We start from the raw sequence: 23,125 nt of genomic DNA on the forward strand, positions 1-23,125 counted from the left end.
GCCGGGGAGTGAAGCGCCTTTGGTAAGTGGAATTTGGTAAGGAAAAATTTATATAGTGTGCTGAAATTTACTGTCACTTGCTAATATGGAAAGTAATCCTTTGAGGGGCTTGTTCGGGGTATCTTCACCCCGACCAGTAGAGCAAATAGTTGCTCCTCAACCTACTGAACCTACTAAAAAGTTTACTTTGAAATTCCTTCGGGTATGATAGAGAAACTGCTAGCTAATCCTTTTGCAGGAGATGGAACATTTCATCCCGATTTACACTTAATCTATGTGGATGAAATTTGTGGATTATTTAAGCTTGCAGGTATGCTCGATGATGTTATCAAGAAGAAGGTCTTCCCTTTATCTTTGAAGGGAGAGTCATTGACATGGTATAGGCTATGTGATGATATGGGATCATTGAACTACAAACGATTGAAATTGAAATTTCATCAGAAGTTTTATCCTATGCATCTTGTTCATCATGATCGTAATTATATATATAATTTTTGGCCTCACGAAGGAGAAAGCATCACTCAAGCTTGGGGGAGGCTTAAGTCAATGTTATATTCATGCCCCAATCATGAGCTCTCAAGAGAAATTATTATTCAGAATTTTTATGCTCGGCTTTCTCGTAATGATGCTAGTTGGTTTATTTGGTGGAAAATCATATGTTGAGATCCTATATGCATATTAATACTCCTCTGATTATGAACATGAATATGCTTTGTGAGTAGTTACGTTTGTTCCTGAGGACATGGGAGAAGTCTTGCTATTAGTAGTCATGTGAATTTGGTATTCGTTCAATATTTTGATGAGATGTATGTTGTCTCTCCTCTAGTGGTGTTATGTGAACATCGACTACATGACACTTCACCATTATTTGGGCCTAGAGGAAGGCATTGGGAAGTAATAAGTAGATGATGGGTTGCTAGAGTGACAGAAGCTTAAACCCTAGTTTATGCGTTGCTTCGTAAGGGGCTGATTTGGATCTATATGTTTCATGCTATGGTTAGGTTTACCTTAATACTTCTTTTGTAGTTGCGGATACTTGCAATAGGAGTTAATCATAAGTGGGATGCTTGTACAAGTAAGGGCAGCACCCAAGCGCCGGTCCATCCACATATCAAATTATCAAAGTACTGAACGCGAATCATATGAACGTGATGAAAACTAGCTTGACGATAATTCCCATGTGTCCTCGAGAGCTCTTTTCTTTATATAAGAGTTTGTCCAGGCTTGTCCTTTGCTACAAAAAGGATTGGGCCACCTTGCTGCACTTTATTTACTTTTGTTACTTGTTGCTCGTTACAAATTATCTTATCACAAAACTATCTGTTACCTATAATTTCAGTGCTCGCAGAGAATACCTTGCTGAAAACCGCTTATCATTTCCTTCTGCTCCTCATTGGGTTCGACACTCTTACTTATCAAAAGGACTACGATAGATCCCCTATACTTGTGGGTCATCAAGACTCTTTTCTGGCGCCGTTGCCGGGGAGTGAAGCGCCTTTGGTAGGTGGAATTTGGTAAGGAAAAATTTATATAGTGTGCTGAAATTTACTGTCACTTGTTACTATGGAAAGTAACCCTCTGAGGGGCTTGTTCGGGGTATCTTCACCCCGACCAGTAGAGCAAAGAGTTGCTCCTCAACCTACTGAACCTACTGAAAATGAAAATGTCTACTTCAAAATTCCTTCGGGTATGGTAGAAAAACTGCTAGCTAATCCTTTTGCAGGAGATGGAACATTACATCCTGATGAGCACCTAATATATGTGGATGAAGTTTGTGGATTATTTAAGCTTGCAGGTATGCCCAATGATGTTATCAAGAAGAAGGTCTTCCCTTTATATTTTAAGGGAGATGCATTGACATGGTATAGCTATGTGATGATATGGGATCATGGAACTACAAACGATTGAAATTGGAATTTCATCAGAAGTTTTATCCTATGCATCTTGTTGATCGTGTCGCAATTATATATATAATTTTTGGCCTCGCGAAGGAGAAAGCATCACTCAAGCTTGGGGGAGGCTTAAGTCAATGTTATATTCATGCCCCAATCATGAGCTCTCAAGAGAAATGATTATTCAAATTTTTTATGCTCGGCTTTCTGACAACAATCGCTCCATGCTCGATACTTCTTGTACTGGTTCTTTTATGATGAAGACTATTGAATTTAGATGGGATTTATTGGAGAGAATTAAACGCAACTCTGAAGATTGGGATCTCAACGAAGGTAAGGATTCAGGTATAACACCTAAGTTTGATTGTGTTAAATCTTTTATGGGTACTGATGCTTTCCGTAAGTTTAGTACTAAATATGGACTTGACTCTGTGATAGTAGCTTCTTTCTGTGAATCCTTTGCTACTCATGTTGATCTCCCTAAGGAGAAGTGGTTTAAATATAATCCTCCCATTGAAGTAAAGGTAGTTGCACCTACCAAAGTTGAAGAAAAGACAATTAGTTATGATGATCCTGTTGTTCCTACTGCTTATGTTGAGAAACCACCTTTCCCTATTAGAATAAAGGATCATGCTAAAACTTCAACTGTTGTCAACAAAAGTAATATTAGGACACACAACCCCCTGAGCAATTTAAAGTTGAACCTAATATTGCTATGGTTAAAGATCTCTTGGCTGATAATATTGATGGGCTTGTTATTTATTTGTGTGAGGAAACTGCTAGAATTGCTAAGCCTGGTGCTAAAGATAAACATAGACCTGTTGTAGGCATGCCTGTTATTTCTGTTAAAATAGGAGATCATTGTTATCATGGCTTGTGTGATATGGGTGCTAGTGCTAGTGCGATACCTCATTCTTTATACGAAGAAATTATGCATGATATTGCACCTGCTGAGATAGAAGATGTCGATGTTACCATTAAGCTTGCCAACAGAGATACTGTTTCACCGATTGGGATTGTTAGAGATGTTGAAGTCTTTTGTGGGAAGATTAAATATCCTGCTGATTTTCTTGTTCTTGGTTCCCCACAAGATAGCTTTTGTCCCATTATATTTGGTAGACCCTTCTTGAACACTGTTAATGCTAGGATAGACTGCGAAAAGGATGTTGTTACTATTGGTTTGGGTGATATGTCTCATGAGTTTAATTTTGCTAAATTTAGTAGACAACACCGTGATGAGGAATTGCCTAGTAAAGATGAAATTATTGGTCTTGCTTCTATTGCCGTGCCTCCTAATGATCCTTTAGAACAATATTTGCTCGACCATGAAAATGATATGTTCATGAATGAAAGAAGGGAAATAGATGAAGTATTCTTTAAACAGGGACCTACTCTGAAACACAACTTGTCGGTTGAAATCCCTGGGGGATCCTCCTCCACCCAAGGGTGATCCCGTGTTTGAGCTTAAACCATTACCTGATACTCTTAAATATGCTTATCTTGATGAAAAGAAGATATATCCTGTTATTATTAGTGCTAACCTTTCAGAGAAGGAGGAAGAGAAATTATTGAAAACTCTGAAGAAGCACCGTGCTGCTATTGGATATACTCTTGATGATCTTAAGGGCATTAGTCCCACTCTATGTCAACATAAAATAAATTAGGAGAAAGACGCCAAACCAGTTATTGATCACCAACGACGGCTAAATCCTAAGATGAAAGAAGTGGTAAGAAAGGAAATATTAAAGCTCCTTGAGGCAGGTATAATTTATCCCGTTGCTTATAGTCAGTGGGTAAGTCCTGTCCATTGTGTCCCTAAGAAGGGAGGCATTACTGTCGTTCCTAATGATAAAGATGAATTGATTCCGCAAAGAATTATTACAGGTTATAGGATGGTAATTGATTTCCGTAAATTAAATAAAGCTACTAAAAAGGATCATTACCCCTTGCCATTCATTGATCAAATGCTAGAAATATTATCCAAACATACACATTTTTGCTTTCTAGATGGTTACTCTGGTTTCTCTCAAATACCTGTGTCAGCTGAGGATCAAGAAAAGACCACTTTTACTTGCCCTTTCGGTACTTTTGCTTATAGACGTATGCCTTTTGGTTTATGTAATGCACCTGCTACCTTTCAAAGATGCATGATGGCTATATTCTCTGACTTTTGTGAAAATGATTTGTGAGGTTTTCATGGACGATTTCTCCGTTTATGGATCCTCTTTTGATGATTTCTTGAGCAACCTTGATCGAGTTTTGTAGAGATGTGAAGAAACTAATCTTGTTTTGAATTGGGAGAAATGCCACTTTATGGTTAATGAAGGTATTGTCTTGGGGCATAAAATTTTTGAAAGAGGTATTGAAGTTGATAAAGCTAAAGTTGATGCTATTGAAAAGATGCCATGTCCCAAGGACATCAAAGGTATAAGAAGTTTCCTTGGTCATGCCGGTTTTTATAGGAGGTTCATTAAGGACTTCTCAAAAATTTCTCGGCCCCTGACTAATCTATTACAAAAAGATATACCTTTTGTCTTTGATGATGATTTTGTAGAAGCATTTGAAATACTTAAGAAAGCATTAATCTCTGCACCTATTGTTCAGCCACCTGATTGGAATTTACCTTTTGAAATTATGTGTGATTCTAGTGATTATGTTGTAGGTGCTGTTCTAGGACAAAGAGTTGATAAGAAATTAAATGGTATTCAATATGCTAGTAAAACTCTAGACAGTGCCCAGAGAAATTATGCTACTACTGAAAAAGAATTCTTAGCAGTTGTATTTGCTTGTGATAAGTTCACACCTTATATTGTTGACTCTAAAGTAACTATTCATACTGATCATGCTGCTATTAAATATCTTATGGAAAAGAAGGATGCTAAACCTAGACTTATTAGATGGGTTCTCTTGCTACAAGAATTTGATTTACATATTATTGATAGAAAGGGAGCTGACAACCCCGTTGCAGACAACTTGTCTAGGTTAGAGAATGTTCTTGATGACCCACTACCAATTGATGATAGCTTTCCCGATGAACAATTAGCTGTCATAAATGCTTCTCGTGTTGCTCCATGGTATGCTGATTATGCTAATTACATTGTTGCTGAATTTATACCACCTAGTTTCACATACCAGCAAAAGAAAAAGTTTTTCTATGATTTGAGACATTACTTTTGGGATGACCCACATCTTTATAAAGAAGGAGTAGATGGTGTTATTAGACGTTGTGTACCTAAGCATGAACAGGAACAGATCCTACGCAAGTGTCACTCCGAGGCTTATGGAGGGCACCACGCTGGAGATAGAACTACACATAAGGTATTGCAATCCGGTTTTTATTGGCCTACTCTCTTCAAGGATGCCCGTAAGTTTGTCTTGTCTTGTGATGAATGTCAAAGAATTGGTAATATTAGTAGACGTCAAGAAATGACTATGAATTATTCACTTGTTTTTGAACCATTTGATGTTTGGGGCTTTGATTATATGGGACCGTTTCCTTCCTCTAATGGGTATACACATATTTTAGTTGCTGTTGATTACGTTACTAAGTGGGTAGAAGCTATTCCAACTAGTAGTGCTGATCATAACACCTCTATTAAGATGCTTAAAGAAGTTATTTTTCCGAGGTACGGAGTCCCTAGATATCTAATGACTGATGGTGGTTCACATTCTATTCATGGTGCCTTTCGTAAAATGCTTGCTAAGTATGATGTTAATCATAGAATTGCATACCCATACCACCCACAGTCTAGTGGTCAAGTAGAATTGAGTAATAGAGAGCTCAAATTAATTTTGCAAAAGACTGTTAATAGATCTAGAAAGAATTGGTCCAAGAAACTTGATGATGCATTATGGGCATATAGAACTGCATATAAAAATCCTATGGGTATGTCTCCATATAAAATGGTCTATGGAAAGGCATGTCACTTACCTCTCGAACTAGAACATAATGCATATTGGGCTATTAAAGAGCTCAATTATGATTTCAAACTTGCCGGTGAGAAGAGATTATTTGACATTAGCTCACTTGATGAATGGAGATCCCAAGCCTATGAGAATGCCAAATTGTTTAAAGAAAAAGTTAAAAGATGGCATGACAAAAGGATACAAAAGCGTGAGTTTAATGTAGGTGATAATGTGTTACTATTCAACTCTCGTTTAAGATTTTTTTTAGGAAAACTTCTCTCTAAATGGGAAGGTCCTTACGTTATCGAGGAGGTCTATCATTCCGGTGCCATAAAAATCAACAACTTCGAAGGCACAAATCCAAAGGTGGTGAACGGTCAAAGAATCAAACATTATATCTCAGGTAATCCTATAAATGTTGAAACTAATGTTATTGAAAACGTAACCCCGGAGGAATACATAAGGGACACTTTCCAGAACATTTCAGACTCCGAAAAGGAATAGGTACGTGGTACGGTAAGTAAACCGACTCCAAAACAGTTCTAATGGCAATTTTTCTCCGTTTTGGAATATTTAAGAAAATAGGAAAATAAGAAGTAGTACGAGAAGGACACGAGGCTTCCACGAGGGTGGGAGGCGCGCCCTACCCCCCTAGGCGCGCCCCCTGCCTCGTGGGCACCTCGTGCGCTTTCTGGACTCCGTTTTCTTGCACGATACTTCTTTTGGTCGGTAAAAATTCATTATATAATCGCCCGAAAGTTTTGACCACCGTACCACGCAAATATCCTCTGTTTTCGTTTTGAGCTGTTTTCTCACAGATCCAGATCGTCATGACGTCTCCAAGTGCCCCCAAAGACAAGTTCTTCGAGAAGGTCATCAACCCCTACCTTGCGGAGGTGCTGCAACACCCTCAAACCATTGAGATGCATGAGGGGGTGCTGCACATCCGTGATGTTGAGGGACCAAGGAGGACCGGAAGCGTGGAGACAAGGCTCGAGGCAATGAAGCAACAAGTTTTCAAGTGTCAGGAGATGGTGGAGCGCGGACTTGACTCCAATCACATAATGATCACGGAGTTCACCAACAACCACAAGCTGGACACCAAGGACATCGGGGAGGCCATCTTCAAGCTTCACGAGAAAATCGAGCACCTCCAAGACAAGATCTATGGCCTGCAAAACCAAAACTATGAGTATGAATATAGATTCAAGAGGATGAGTTTGGCTGCAGATTTAAGGATCCCGGAGACTCGATCATCCTTCTATGATGGAGAGCCTATGCCTTGGAAGAGGGCCGACAAGCCTACATCATCAACAATTCCTTCACCAGCAAAAGAGACATAATCACATGGGTATGGGCACTCCCTGTGGCAACTGCCAAGCTTGGGGGAGGTGCCCCGGTATCGTATCACCATCACTCTTCTATCTTTACCATTTCTCTTAGTTCGATCCTTTTGGTAATATCTTGATCTAGTAGAATAAAGTTTTAGTATGATTTAGTTTTGAGTTTTGCTTTAGGATCCCTCTATGTAATCAAGTCCGTGAGCTATATATAATAAAGATTAGTGTTGAGTCAAGGGCTTGATTATTTTGCTATGATCTTGAGGGAATAAAAGAAAAAGAAAAGAATAAAAAGAAATAAAAGAGACCATGTTGATCTTATGGAGAGTAATGACTTCACATATAAAGAGTATGATGATTAAAAGTTGTTGAGAGTTGACAAACATAGTTTTGGTCATCGTTGCAATTAATAGGAAATAATAAAGAAAGAGAGGTTTCCACATATAAATACACTATCTTGGACATCTTTTATGATTGTGAGCACTCATTAAAATATGACATGCTAAAGAGTTAATGTTGGACAAGGAAGACAACGTAATGGGTTATGTTTTATTATATCTGAAATAAAGTATATTGTCATGGATCATCCAACATGTTGAGCTTGCCTTCCTCCCTCATGCTAGCCAATTCTTTGCACCAAGTAGAGATACTACTTGTGCTTTCGAATAACCTCAAAACCAGTTTTGCCATGATTGTCCACCATATCTACCTATGGATTGAGTAAGATCCTTCAAGTAAGTTTTCATCGGTGCAAGCAACAAAAATTGCTCTCTAAATATGTATGATTTATTAGTGTGGAGAAAATAAGCTTTATACGATCTTGTGATGTGGAAGAAATAAAAGCGACGGATTGCATAATAAAGGTCCATATCACAAGTGGCAATATAAAGTGACATTCTTTTGCATTAAGATTTCGTGCATCCAACCATGAAAGCACATGGCAACCTCTGATTCCCTCTGCGAAGGGCCTATCTTTTACTTTTATCTTATGCAAGAGTCATGGTGATCTTCACCTCTCCTTTTTATATTTTATCCTTTGGCAAGCACATTGTGTTGGAAAGATCCTGGTATATATATCCAATTGGATGTAAGTTGGCATGAACTATTATTGTTGACATTACCCTCGAGGTAAAAGGTTGGGAGGAGAAACTATAAGCCCCTATCTTTTTCTGTGTTCGATTAAAACTCCATAACCACAAGTATTGCGTGAGTGTTAGCAATTGTGAAAGACTAAATGATAGTTGAGTATGTGTACTTGCTGAAAAGCTCTTATACTGACTCTTTCTGATGTTATGATAAATTGCAATTGCCTCAATGATTGAGATTATAGTTTGTTAGTTCTCAATGAAGTTTCTGATTCATACTTGACATTGTGGATAGATTGTTACTTTAGCATAAGAAATCATATGACAATATCTATATATGTTGCTGTTATAAGAATGATCATGATGCCCTCATGTCCGTATTTTATTTTATCGACACCTCTATCTCTAAACATGTGGACATATTTATCGTTATCGGCTTCCGCTTGAGGACAAGCAAGGTCTAAGCTTGCGGGAGTTGATACGTCCATTTTGCATCCTGCTTTTATATCTATATTTATTGCATTATGGGCTGTTATTACACATTATGTCACAATACTTATGCCTATTCTCTCTTATTTTGCAAGGTTTACATGAAGAGGGAGAATGCCGGCAGCGGGAATTCTGGGCTGGAATAGGAGCAAATATTAGAGACCTATTCTGCACAACTCCAAAAGTCCTGAAACTTCACGAAAGTCATTTTTGGAATTTATAAAAAATACCGAGCGAAGAAAATACCAGAGGGGGCCCACACCCTGGCCACGAGGGTGGGGGGCGCGCCCTACCCCCCTGGGCGCGCCCCTGCCTCATGGGCCCCCTGGCAGGCCTCCGGTGCCCATCTTCTGCTATATGAAGTCTTTCGTCCGAGAAAAAATCATAAGCAAGCTTTTGGGAAGAAACTCCGCCGCCACGAGGCGGAACCAATCTAGGGCTCTGGCAGAGCTGTTCTGCTGGGGAAACTTCCCGCCGGGAGGGGGAAATCATCGCCATCGTCATCACCAACGATCCTCTCATCGGGAGGGGGTCAATCTTCATCAACATCTTCACCAGCACCATCTCCTCTCAAACCCTAGTTCATCTCTTGTATCCAATCTTTGTCCCAAAGCCTCAGATTGGTACCTGCATGTTGCTAGTAGTGTTGATTACTCCTTGTAGTTGATGCTAGTTGGTTTATTTGGTGGAAGATCATATGTTCAGATCCATTATGCATATTAATACCCCTCTGATTATGAACATGAATATGCTTTGTGAGTAGTTACGTTTGTTCCTGAGGACATGGGAGAAGTCTTGCTATTAGTAGTCATGTGAATTTGGTATTCGTTCGATATTTTGATGAGATGTATGTTGTCTTTCCTCTAGTGGTGTCATGTGAACGTCGACTACATGACACTCCACCATTGTTTGGGCCTAGAGGAAGGCATTGGGAAGTAATAAGTAGATGATGGGTTGCTAGAGTGATAGAAGCTTAAACCCTAGTTTATGCGTTGCTTCGTAAGGGGCTGATTTGGATCCATATGTTTCATGCTATGGTTAGGTTTACCTTAATACTTCTTTTGTAGTTGCGGATGCTTGCAATAGGAGTTAATCATAAGTGGGATGCTTGTCCAAGTAAGGACAGCACCCAAGGACCGGTCCACCCACATATCAAATTATCAAAGTAACGAACGCGAATCATATGAGCGTGATGAAAACTAGCTTGACGATAATTCCCATGTGTCCTCGGGAGCGCTTTTCTCTATATAAGAGTTTGTCCAGGCTTGTCCTTTGCTACAAAAAGGATTGTGCCATCTTGGTGCACTTTATTTACACTTGTTACTTGCTACCCGTTACAAATTACCTTATCACAAAACTATCTGTTACCGATAATTTCAGTGCTTGCAGAGAATACCTTGCTGAAAACCGCTTGTCATTTCCTTCTGCTCCTCGTTGGGTTCGACACTCTTACTTATCGAAAGGACTACGATAGATCCCCTATACTTGTGGGTCATCAAGAACACTTGATATATGTCTTGCAATTGAATACTCGTGGTGACAATGGGGTATCGTATTGATTCACTTGATATATGTTTTGGCACTCAACTTGCGGATTCCCAAGGTGACATTAGGGTAATCTATGCAGAGGGGTTGATGCACGTTCTTGTCTTTGTTTCTCCGGTAGAAATCCTTGGGCACTCTGTGAAGTTCTTTGTGTTGGGTTGAGTGTGATGAATATGAATTTGCTTTGGTGCTATTTTAGTACGAACTCTAGGATAGATCGAACGGAAAGAATAGCTTTGTGTTATTTTAGTAGGAACTCTTGAATAGATCGAACGGAAAGAATAGCTTTGAGGCGGTTTCGTACCCTACAAACAATTTATTCTTATGTTCTCCGCTAGATAGGAACTTTGGAGTGATTCTTCATCGCACTTTGAGGGGTGGTTATATGATCCAATTATATTAGCATTGTTGAGAGGTTGCACTAGCGAAAGTATGGTCCCTAGGCCTCATTTTCAAGCATTGCAATACCATTTTTGAGCCCGTTTACTATCTGCTACCTTGCTGTTTTTATTTATTCAGGTTATAAAAATATATCTCTACCATCCACATTACACTTTTATCACCATCTCTTCGCCGAACTAGTGCACCTATACAATTTGCCTTTGTATTGGGTGTGTTGGGGACACAAGATATTTCTTGTATTTGGTTGCAGGGTCGTTTGAGAGAGACCATCTTCATCCTACACCTCTCACGGCTATATAAACCTTAGGTCATCCACTTGAGGGAAAGGTGCTATTGTCCTACAAAACTCTGTGCTTGGAGACCCAACACGTGTCTACAAGAATCAAGTTGCATAGTTGACATCAAGCTCTTTTATGGTGCTGTTGCCAGGGAGGTGAGTGCTTGATGGTATATCTTTAGATCTTGCAATTGAATCTTTTAGTTTCTTGTTTTATCACTAGTTTGGTTTATAAAAGAAAACTACATAAAAATGGAATTGAGGTTGCATCATATTATTGATCATCTTTATAATATCTTTCTTGAAAATGATGGTTCAGAAAATTGTGCTCAATTGTTAGAAGAAGAAGTCAATAAAATGTTTGGCACAAAATATTTGAATGATGGGCATAATTGCAATGTTGTTAGTATGAATTCTTTGAATATCCATGATGCTAATGATATGCAAATCCATAAGCTTGGGGATGCTATATTTGAAGAATATGATATTTTTAGTCCCACAAGTTTTGATGAGAAAATTTATTATGATGATTGCATGCCTCCTATTTATGATGATTATATTGATGAAAGTGGATTTGGAGAGGTCATGACTTTATTTAATGATGAATCCACTATTTTGGAAGAGGTTGCAATTGATTATCACAACAAAGTTGCTGATAATTATGGTGATGACATGTATGCTATAAAGAATAATGATAACCATGAAACTTGTCATCATGATTTTAATTTTCAATCCCATGATAGTTATTTTGTTGAGTTTGCTCCCACTACTAATCATGAGAATAAATTTGCTTATGTGGAGAGTAATAAAATTTCTATGCTTGTGGATCATGAAAAGAATGCTTTATGTGGTACTTATATTGTTGAATTCATTCATGATGCTACTGAAAATTATTATGAGGGAGGAAGTTATGCTTTTACATATTGCAATAATATCAAGTTTATTCTCTATGTGTTGAAAATCTTGAAGTTATGCTTGTTTTGCCTTCCTATGCTAGTTGATTCTTGTTCCCATAAGTTGTTTGCTCACAAAATCCCTATGCATAGGAAGTGGGTTAGACTTAAATATGCTAGTCATATGCTTCATAATGCTCTCTTTGTGTTTCAATTCTTATCTTTTATGCGAGCATCATTGAAATCATCATGCCTAGCTAAAAGGCATTAAAGAAAAGCGCTTGTTGGGAGACAACCCAACACTTTTACCTACTATTTTTGTGTGTTCACATGATTAGCCTACTGTAGTAATCATGTTTTATTGATTTCGTTTCAATAAAGTGCCAAGTAAGACCTTTGGGATGGCTTACGGTGATAGTTGATTTGATCTTGCTGAAAACAGAAACTTTTGCGCTCAGGAAAACAATTCTCATTTTTAACAGAAGTGTGTTAAAATGTGATTCTTTTTGCAAAAGATTAATAGACAAATTACCCAGTGATAACCCACAAGTATAGGGGATCACAACAGTTTTCGAGGGTAGAGTATTCAACCCAAATTTATTGATTCGACACAAGGGGAGCCAAGGAATATTCTCAAGTATTAGCAGTTGAGTTGTCAATTCAACCACACCTGGATAACTTAGTATCTGCAGCAAAGTACTTAGTAGCAAAGTAATATGGAAGTAACGGTAACGGTAGCAAAAGTAATATTTTTGGGTTTTGTAGTGATTGTAACAGTAGCAACGGAAAAGTAAATAAGCGAAGAATAATATGTGAAAAGCTCGTAGGCATTGGATCGGTGATGGAGAATTATGCCGGATGCGATTATTCATGCAAGAGTTAGAACATAGGGTGACACAGAACTAGCTCCAATTCATCAATGTAATGTAGGCATGTATTTCGAATATAGTCATACGTGCTTATGGAAAAGAACTTGCATGACATCTTTTGTCCTACCCTCCCGTGGCAGCGGGGTCCTAACAGAAACCAAGGGATATTAAGGCCTCCTTTTAATAGAGTACCGGACCAAAGCATTAACACATAGTGAGTACATGAACTCCTCAAACCACGGTCATCACCGGGAGTGATCCCGATTATTGTCACTTCGGGGTTGCCCGATCATAACACATAGTAGGTGACTATAGACTTGCAAGATAGGATCAAGAACTCACATATATTCATGAAAACATAATAGGTTCAGATCTGAAATCATGGCACTCGGGCCCTAGTGACAAGAATTAAGCATAGCAAAGTCATAGCAACATCAATCTCAGAACATAGTGGATACTAAGGATCAAACCCTAACAAAACTAACTCGATTACATGATAAATCTCATCCAACCCATCACCGTCCAGCAAGCCTACGATGGAATTACTCACGCACTACGGTGAGCATCATGAAATTGGTGATGGAGGATGGTTGAGATGACGATGGCGACGGATTCCCTCTCCGGAGCCCCGAACGGACTCTAGATCAGCCCTCCCGAGAGAGTTTAGGGCTTGGCGGCGGCTCCGTATCGTAAAACGTGATGAATCTTTCTCTCTGATTTTTTTCTCCCCGAACACGAATATATAGAGTTGGAGTTGAGGTCGGTCGAGCACCAGGGGGCCCACGAGGCAGGGGGCGCGCCTCCCACCCTCATGGACAGGGTGTGGGCCCCCTGGCCTTGATTCTTTCGCAGTATTTTTTATTATTTCCAAAAATAATCTCCGTGAAGTTTCAAGTCATTCCGAGAACTTCTGTTTCTGCACAAAGATAACACCTTGGCAATTCTGCTGAAAACAACGTCAGTCGATGTTAGTTCCATTCAAATCATGCAAGTTAGAGTCCAAAACAAGGGAAGAAGTGTTTGGAAAAGTAGATACGACGGAGACGTATCATCTCCCCCAAGCTTAAACCTTTGCTTGTCCTTAAGCATTTCAGTTGATAAACTAAAAGTGATAAATAAGAACTTTTACAAACTCTGTTTGCTCTTGTTGTCATAAATATGTAAAGCCAGCATTCAAGTTTTCAGCAAAGATTATGAACTAACCATATTCACAATAACACTTAGGTCTCATGTTTACTCATGTCAATGGCATAATCAACTAGCGAGCAATAATAATAAATCTCGGATGACAACACTTTCTCAAAACAATCATAATATGATATAACAAGATGGTATCTTGCTAGCCCTTTCTGAGACCGCAAAACATAAATGCAGAGCACCTTTAAAGATCAAGGACTGACTAAACATTGTAATTCATGGTAAAAGAGATCCAGTCATAGTCGTACCCAATATAAATTAACAGTAATGGATGCAAATGACAGCAGTGCTCTCCAGCTGGTGCTTTGTAATAAGAGGGTGATGACTCAACATAAAAGTAAATAGATAGGCAGGGAAGCAGGGATTTGTAGAGGTGCCAGAGCTCGATTTTAAAGCAGACATAAATAATATTTTGAGCGTCATACTTTCATTGTCAACATAACAACCAAGAGATGGCGATATCTTCCATGCTACACAAATTATAGGCGGTTCCCAAACAGAATGGTAAAGTGTATACTCCCCCTCCACCAACAAGCATCAATCCATGGCTTGCTCGAAACAACGAGTGCCTCCAACTAACAAGAGTCCCGGGGGAGTTTTGTGTGCAATTATTTTGATTTGATTTGCATAAAGCACGGGACTGGGCATCCTGATGACCAACCATTTTCTCGTGAGTGAGGAGCGGAGTCCACTCCTCTTGAGAATAACCCGCCTAGCATGGAAGATACAGACAACCCTAGTTGATACATGAGCTATTCGAGCATACAAAACAGAATTTCATTTGAAGGTTTAGAGTTTGGCACATACAAATTTACTTGGAACAGCAGGTAGATACCGCATATAGGAAGGTATAGTGGACCCATATGGAATAACTTTGGGGTTTAAGGGATTGGATGCACAAGCAGTATTCTCGCTTGGTACAAGTGAAGGCTAGCAAAAGACTGGGAAGCGACCAACTAGAGAGCGACAACAGTCATGAACATGCATTAAAATTAATAAACATTGAGTGCAAGCGTGAGTAATATATAATCCACCATGAACATATATATCGTGAAGGCTATGTTGATTTGTTTCAACTACATGTGTGAACATGTGCCAAGTCAAGTCACTCGAATCATTCAAAGGAGGATACCACCCTATCATACCACATCACAACCATTTTAATAGCATGTTGGCACTCAAGGTAAACCATTATAAACTCCTAGCTAATTAAGCATGGCATAAGAAACTGCAATCTCTAATTGTCGTTGCAAACATGTTTATTCATAATAGGCTGAATCAGGAACGATGAACTAATCATATTTTCAAAAACAAGAGAGGTCGAGTTCATACCAGCTTCTCCCATCTCAATCAGTCCACCTTATATCGTCATTATTGCCTTTCACTTGCACGACCGAACGATGTGAATAATAATAATAGTGCACGTGCATTGGGCTAAGCTGGAATTTGCAGGCATTCAATACAAAGCAGAAGACAAGGCAATATGGGCTCTTCGTTAAATCAACAATAATGCATATAAGAGCCACTTCAACATTTTCATTATGGTCTTCTCCTCTCGACCCCCAAAGAAAAGAAATAAAACTATTTACACGGGAAAGCTCCCAACAAGCAAAAGAAGAACGGGAAATATTTTTGGGTTTTCTTTTAATTATTACTACTACAGACAAGGAAAGTAACTAACTAAATTTTTATGGTTTTCTTAAGGTTTTTCAAACACACAAGAAGAAAGCATAAAAAGAAAAATAAACTAGCATGGATAATACAATGAAAGAGTATGAGCACCGACAACTAGCAATGAGTGTGTGAACATAAATGTAATGTCGGTGAGAAATACGTACTCCCCCAAGCTTAGGCTTTTGGCCTAAGTTGGTCTATTGCCACGGCTGGCCTGGCGCATATCCGAAGTTGTAACTGGGGTCGTACTGAGATGAAGCCTTGATGACCCACAAGTATAGGGGATCTATCGTAGTCCTTTCGATAAGTAAGAGTGTCGAACCCAACGAGGAGCAGAAGGAAATGATAAGCGGTTTTCAGCAAGGTATTCTCTGCAAGCACTGAAATTATAGGTAACAGATAGTTTTGTGATAAGATAATTTTTAACGAGCAACAAGTAACAAAAGTAAATAAAGTGCAGCAAGGTGGCCCAATCCTTTTTGTAGAAAAGGACAAGCCTGGACAAACTCTTATATAAAGAAAAGCGCTCCCGAGGACACATGGGAATTATCGTCAAGCTAGTTTTCATCACGTTCATATGATACGCGTTCGGTACTTTGATAATTTGATATGTGGATGGACCGGTGCTTGGGTGCTGCCCTTACTTGGACAAGCATCCCACTTATGATTAACTCCTATTGCAAGCATCCGCAACTACAAAAGAAGTATTAAGGTAAACCTAACCATAGCATGAAACATATGGATCCAAATCAGCCCCTTACGAAGCAACGCATAAACTAGGGTTTAAGCTTCTGTCACTCTAGCAACTTATCATCTACTTATTACTTCCCAATGCCTTCCTCTAGGCCCAAATAATGGTGAAGTGTCATGTAGTCCACGTTCACATAACACCACTAGAGGAGAGACAACATACATATCATCAAAATATCGAACGAATACCAAATTCACATGACTACTAATAGCAAGACTTCTCCCATGTCCTCAGGAACAAACGTAACTACTCACAAAGCATATTCATGTTCATAATCATAGGAGTATTAATATGCATATAGGATCTGAACATATGATCTTCCACCAAATAAACCAACTAGCATCAACTACAAGGAGTAATCAACACTACTAGCAACCTACAGGTACCAATCCCAGACTTGGAGACAAGAATTGGATACAAGAGATGAACTAGGGTTTGAGAGGAGATGGTGCTGGTGAAGATGTTGATGGAGATTGGCCCCCTCCCGATGGGAGCAGCGTTGGTGATGACGATGGCGATGATTTCCCCCTCGTGGCGGCGGAGTCTCGTCCCAAAATCTTGCTTATGATTTTTCTTCGGACGAAAGACTTCATATAGCACAAGATGGGCACCGGAAGGCCAACAGGGGGCCCACGAGGTAGGGGGCGCGCCCAAGGGGTAGGGCGTGCCCCCACCCTCATGGCCAGGGTGTGGGACCCCTCTGGTATTCCTTCCGCTCAATATTTTTTATTATTTCCAAAAATAACTTTCGTGGAGTTTCAGGACTTTTCGAGTTGTGCAGAATAGGTCTCTAATATTTGCTCCATTTCCAGCCCAGAATTCCAGCTGCCGGCATCCTCCCTCCTTATGTAAACCTTGTAGAATAAGAGAGAATAGGCATAAGTATTGTGACATAATGTGTAATAACAGCCCATAATGCAATAAATATCGATATAAAAGCATGATGCAAAATGGACGTATTAACTTCCCCAAGCTTAGACCTTGCTTGTCCTCAAGCGGAAGCCGATAACGATAAATATGTCCACATGTTTAGAGGTAGAGGTGTCGATAAAATAAAATACGGACATGAGGGCATCATGATTATTCTCATAACAGCAACATATATGGATAATATCATATGATTTCTTATGCTCAAGTAATAATCTATTCACAATGCAAAGTATGAATCAGAAACTTTATTGAGAACTAACAAACTATAATCTCAGTCACTGAAGCAATTGCAATTTATCATAACATCAGAGAGAGTCTATGTCAGAGCTTTTCAGCAAGTCCACATACTCAACTATCATTTAGTCTTTCACAATTGCTAACACTCACGCAATACTTGTGGTTACGGAGTTTTAATCGGACACAGAGAAAGATAGGGGCTTATAGTTTCGCCTCCCAACCTTCTACCTCAAGGGTAATGTCAACAATAATAGTTCATGCTAACTTACATCCAATTAGATATATATGTCAGGATCTTTCCACCACACTGTGCTTGCCAAAGGATAAAATGTAAAAAGGAAAGGTGAAGATCACCATGACTCTTGCATAAGACAGAAGATAAAAGTAAAAGATAGGCCCTTCGCAGAGGGAAGCAGAGGTTGCCATGCACTTTCAGGGATGGATGCACAAAATCTTAATGCGAAAGAACGTCACTTTATATTGCCGCTTGTGATATGAACCTTTATTATGCAGTCTGTCGCTTTTATTTCTTCCACATCACAAGATCGTATAAAGCTTATTTCCTCCACACTAATCAATCTTACATATTTAGAGAGCAATTTTTATTGCTTGCACCGATGACAACTTACTTGAAGGATCTTACTCAATCCATAGGTAGATATGGTGGACTCTCATGGCAAAACTGGGTTTAAGGGTTTTTGGAAGCACAAGTAGTATCTCTACTTGGTGCAAAGAATTTGGCTAGCATGAGGGGGAAAGGCAAGGTCAACATGTTGGATGATCCATAACAATATACTTTATCTCAGATATAAGAAAACATAACCCATTACGTTGTCTTCCTTGTCCAACATCAACTCTTTAGCATGTCGTATTTTAATGAGTGCTCACAATCATAAAACATGTCCAAGATAGTATATTTATATGTGAAACCTCTCTTTCTTTATTACTTCCTATTAATTGCAACGACGACCAAAGCTATGTTTGTCAACTCTCAACAATTTTTAATCATCATACTCTTTATATGTGAAGTCATTAGTCTCCATAAGATCAATATGATCTCTTTTTATTTCTTTTTATTCCCTTTTTTTATTCCCTCAAGATCATAGCAAAATAATCAAGCCCTTGACTCAACACTAATCTTTATTATATAGCTCACGGACTCGATTACATATAGGGATCATAAAGCAAAACTCAAAACTAGATCATACCAAAACTTTATTCTACTAGATCAAGATATTACTAAAAGGATCGAACTAAGAAAAACGGTAAAGATAGGAGTGTGTTGGTGATACGATACCGGGGCACCTCCCCCAAGCTTGGCAGTTGCGAAGGGGAGTGCCCATACCCATGTGATTATATCTCCTTTGTTGGTGAAGAAGGTGGAGATGATGATGGATAGTCGCACATCGAGCGTAAGAGGTCCTCCAGCTTGCGGATAATGCCCTTGAGTGCAACGATATGCTCCTTCAACAAAATATTTTCACGTGTGAGATACTTGTTTTGTATACGAGCTAACTCAATCATCTTGAAAGCTTCGATCTCAGTTGGGGTAAGAAGATTGTGATCAAGTTGAAGGATGTCTTCTGTTGCCGGAACTTGGTCCTTTGTGGCCTTCTTGATCCCTTCATCCTTGTTGATCTCCATGGGTTCTTCCCTCTTCAGCTCTATCTTCATTAGCCAAGCATCGTTGTCACCATTGTTGGAGGAGGGGGACGACATGATGCCTGGCCTTGACAACCCTGGCAGAAAATAGCTGGAAACAAGAACAGAGGACAATTGCGTGATATAGGAGTCAAAACCTCCGGGAGTTTATATAATGAATTTTTACCGACCAAAATACGTAACGTGCAAGAAAACGGAGTCCGGAGAGCGCACGAGGTGCCCACGAGGCAGGGGGCGCGCCCTCCACCCTCGTGGAGTCCTCGTGTCCTTCCCGGACTGCTTCTTATTTTTCTATTTTTCTAAATATTCCAAAACGGAGAAAAATTTCCATTAGAACTGTTTTGGAGTCGGTTTACTTACCGTACCACATACCTATTGCTTTTCGTAGTCTGAAACATTCCGGAAAGTGTCCCTTATGTATTCCTCCGGGGTTACGGTTTCAATAACGTTGGTTTCAACATTTATGGGATTACCTGAGATATAATGTTTGATTCTTTGACCGTTCACCACCTTCGGATTTGTGCCTTCGAAGTTGTTGATTTTTATGGCACCGGAACGATAGACCTCCTCGATAACGTAAGGACCTTCCCATTTAGAGAGAAGTTTTCCTGCAAAAACTTAAACGAGAGTTGTATAGCAATACATAATCACCTACATTAAACTCACACTTTTGTATTCTTTGTCATGCCATCTTTTAACTTTTTCTTTAAACAATTTGGCATTCTCATAGGCTTGGGTTCTCCATTCATCAAGTGAGCTAATGTCAAATAGCCTCTTCTCACCGGCAAGTTTGAAATCATAATTGAGCTCTTTAATAGCCCAATATGCCTTATGTTCTAGTTCGAGAGGTAAGTGACATGCTTTTCCATAAACCATTTTATACGGAGACATACCCATAGGATTTTTATATGCAGTTCTATAGGCCCATAATGCAACATCAAGTTTCTTGGACCAATTCTTTCTAGATGTATTAACAGTCTTTTGCAAAATTAATTTGAGTTCTCTATTACTCAATTCTACTTGACCACTAGACTGTGGGTGATAAGGAGATGCAATTCTATGATTAACATCATACTTAGCAAGCATTTTACGGAAAGCACCATGAATAAAATGTGAACCACCATCAGTCATTAAATATCTAGGGACTCCAAACCTCGGAAAAAATAACTTCTTTAAGCATCTTAATCGAAGTGTTATGATCAGCACTACTAGTTGGAATAGCTTCTACCCACTTAGTAACGTAATCAACAGCAACTAAAATATGTGTATATCCATTAGAGGCAGGAAACGGTCCCATATAATCAAAGCCCCAAACATCAAATGGTTCAATAACAAGTGAATAATTCATAGGCATTTCTTGACGTCTACTAATATTACCAATTCTTTGACATTCATCACAGGATAAGACAAACTTATGGGCATCCTTGAAGAGAGTAGGCCAATAAAAACCGGATTGCAATACCTTATGTGCAGTTCTATCTCCAGCGTGGTGTCCTCCATAAGCCTTGGAGTGACACTTGCGTAGGATCTGTTCATGTTCATGCTCAGGCACACAATGTCTAATAACACCATCTACTCCTTCTTTATAAAGATGTGGGTCATCCCAGAAGTAATGTCTTAAATCATAGAAAAACTTTTTCTTTTGCTGATATGTGAAACTAGGTGGTATAAACTTAGCAACAATGTAATTAGCATAATCAACATACCATGGAGCGGTACGAGAAGCATTTATGACATTTAATTGTTCATCAGGAAAGCTATCATCAATAGGTAGTGGGTCATCAAGAACATTTTCTAACCTAGACAAGTTATCTGCAACGGGGTTCTCAGCTCTCTTTCTATCAATAATATGCAAATCAAATTCTTGTAGCAAGAGAACCCATCAAATAAGTCTCGGTTCAGCATCTTTCTTTTGCATAAGATATTTAGTAGCAGCATGATCAGTGTGAATAGTTACTTTAGAATCAACAATATAAGGTCTGAACTTATCACAAGCAAATACAACTGCTAAGAATTCTTTTTCAGTAGTAGCATAATTTGTCTGGGCATTGTCTTGAGTTTTACTAGCATATTGAATAACATTTAATTTCTTATCAACTCTTTGCCCTAGAACAACACCTACAGCATAATCACTAGCATCACACATAATTTCAAAAGGTAAATTCCAATCAGGTGGCTGAACAATAGGTGCAGAAATTAATGCTTTCTTAAGTATTTCAAATGCTTCTACACAATCATCGTCAAAGACAAATGGTATATCTTTTTGTAATAAATTAGTCAAAGGCCGAGAATTTTTGAGAAGTCCTTAATGAACCTCCTATAAAAACCGGCATGACCAAGGAAACTTCTTATACCTTTGATGTCCTTGGGACATGGCATCTTTTCAATAGCATCAACCTTGGCTTTATCAACTTCAATACCTCTTTCAGAAATTTTATGCCCCAAGAAAATGCCTTCATTAACCATAAAGTGGCACTTCTCCCAATTCAAGACAAGATTAGTTTCTTCACATCTCTGCAAAACTCGATCAAGGTTGCTCAAGCAATCATCAAAAGGGGATCCATAAACGGAAAAATCATCCATGAAAACCTCACAAATCTTTTCACAAAAGTCAGAGAATATAGCCATCATGCATCTTTGAAAGGTAGCAGGTGCATTACATAAACCAAAAGGCATACGTCTATAAGCAAAAGTACCGAAAGGGCAAGTAAAAGTGGTCTTAGCTTGATCATCAGCTGACACATGTATTTGAGAGAAACCAGAATAACCATCTAGAAAGCAAAAATGTGTATGTTTGGATAATCTTTCTAGCATTTGATCAATAAAAGGTAAGGGGTAATGATCTTTTTTAGTAGCTTTATTTAATTTGCGGAAATCAATTACCATCCTATAACCTGTAATAATTCTTTGCGGAATCAATTCATCTTTATCATTAGGAACGACAGTAATACCTCCCTTCTTAGGGACACAATGGACAGGACTTACCCACTGACTATCAGCAACGGGATAGATTATACCTGCCTCAAGGAGCTTTAGTATTTCCTTTCTTACCACTTCTTTCATCTTAGGATTCAGGCGTCGTTGGTGATCAATAACTGGTTTGGCATCTTTCTCCAAATTTATTTTATGTTGACATAGAGTGGGACTAATGCCCTTAAGATCATTGAGAGTATATCCAATAGCAGCACGGTGCTTCTTCAGAGTTTTCAATAATTTTTCTTCCTCCTTCTCTGAAAGGTTAGCACTAATAATAACAGGATATATCTTCTTTTCATCAAGATAAGTATATTTAAGAGTATCAGGTAAAGGTTTAAGCTCAAACACGGGATCTCCCTTGGGTGGAGGAGGATCCCCTAGGATTTCAACAGGCAAGTTGTGTTTTAGAATAGGTCCTTGTTTAAAGAACACTTCATCTATTTCCTTCTTTCATTCATAAACATATCATTTTCATGGTCTAGCAAACATTGTTCTAAAGGATCACTAGGAGGTACGGCAATAGAAGCAAGACCAATAATTTCATCTTTACTAGGCAATTCCTCTTCACGGTGTTTTCTACTAGAAAAAATTAAACTCATGAGACATATCACCTAGACCAATGGTAATAACATCCTTTTTGCAGTCTATCCTAGCATTAACAGTGTTTAAGAAGGTTCTACCAAATATAATGGGACAAAAGCTATCTTGTGGGGAACCAAGAACAAGAAAATCAGCAGGATATTTAGTTTTCCCACACAAGACTTCAACATCTCTAACAATTCCAATGGGTGAAATAGTTTCTCTATTGGCAAGTTTAATTGTGACATCAATATCTTCTAACTCAGTAGGTGCAATATCATGCATAATTTCTTTGTATAAGTCAATAGGTATTGCACTAGCACTAGCACTCATATCACATAAGCCATGATAACAATGATATCCTATTTTAATAGAAATAACAGGCATGCCTACCACAGGTCTATGTTTATCTTTAGCACAA

The sequence above is a fragment of the Aegilops tauschii genome, chromosome 7 (assembly GCF_002575655.3).
Source record: "Aegilops tauschii subsp. strangulata cultivar AL8/78 chromosome 7, Aet v6.0, whole genome shotgun sequence".
NCBI lineage: Eukaryota > Viridiplantae > Streptophyta > Magnoliopsida > Poales > Poaceae > Aegilops > Aegilops tauschii.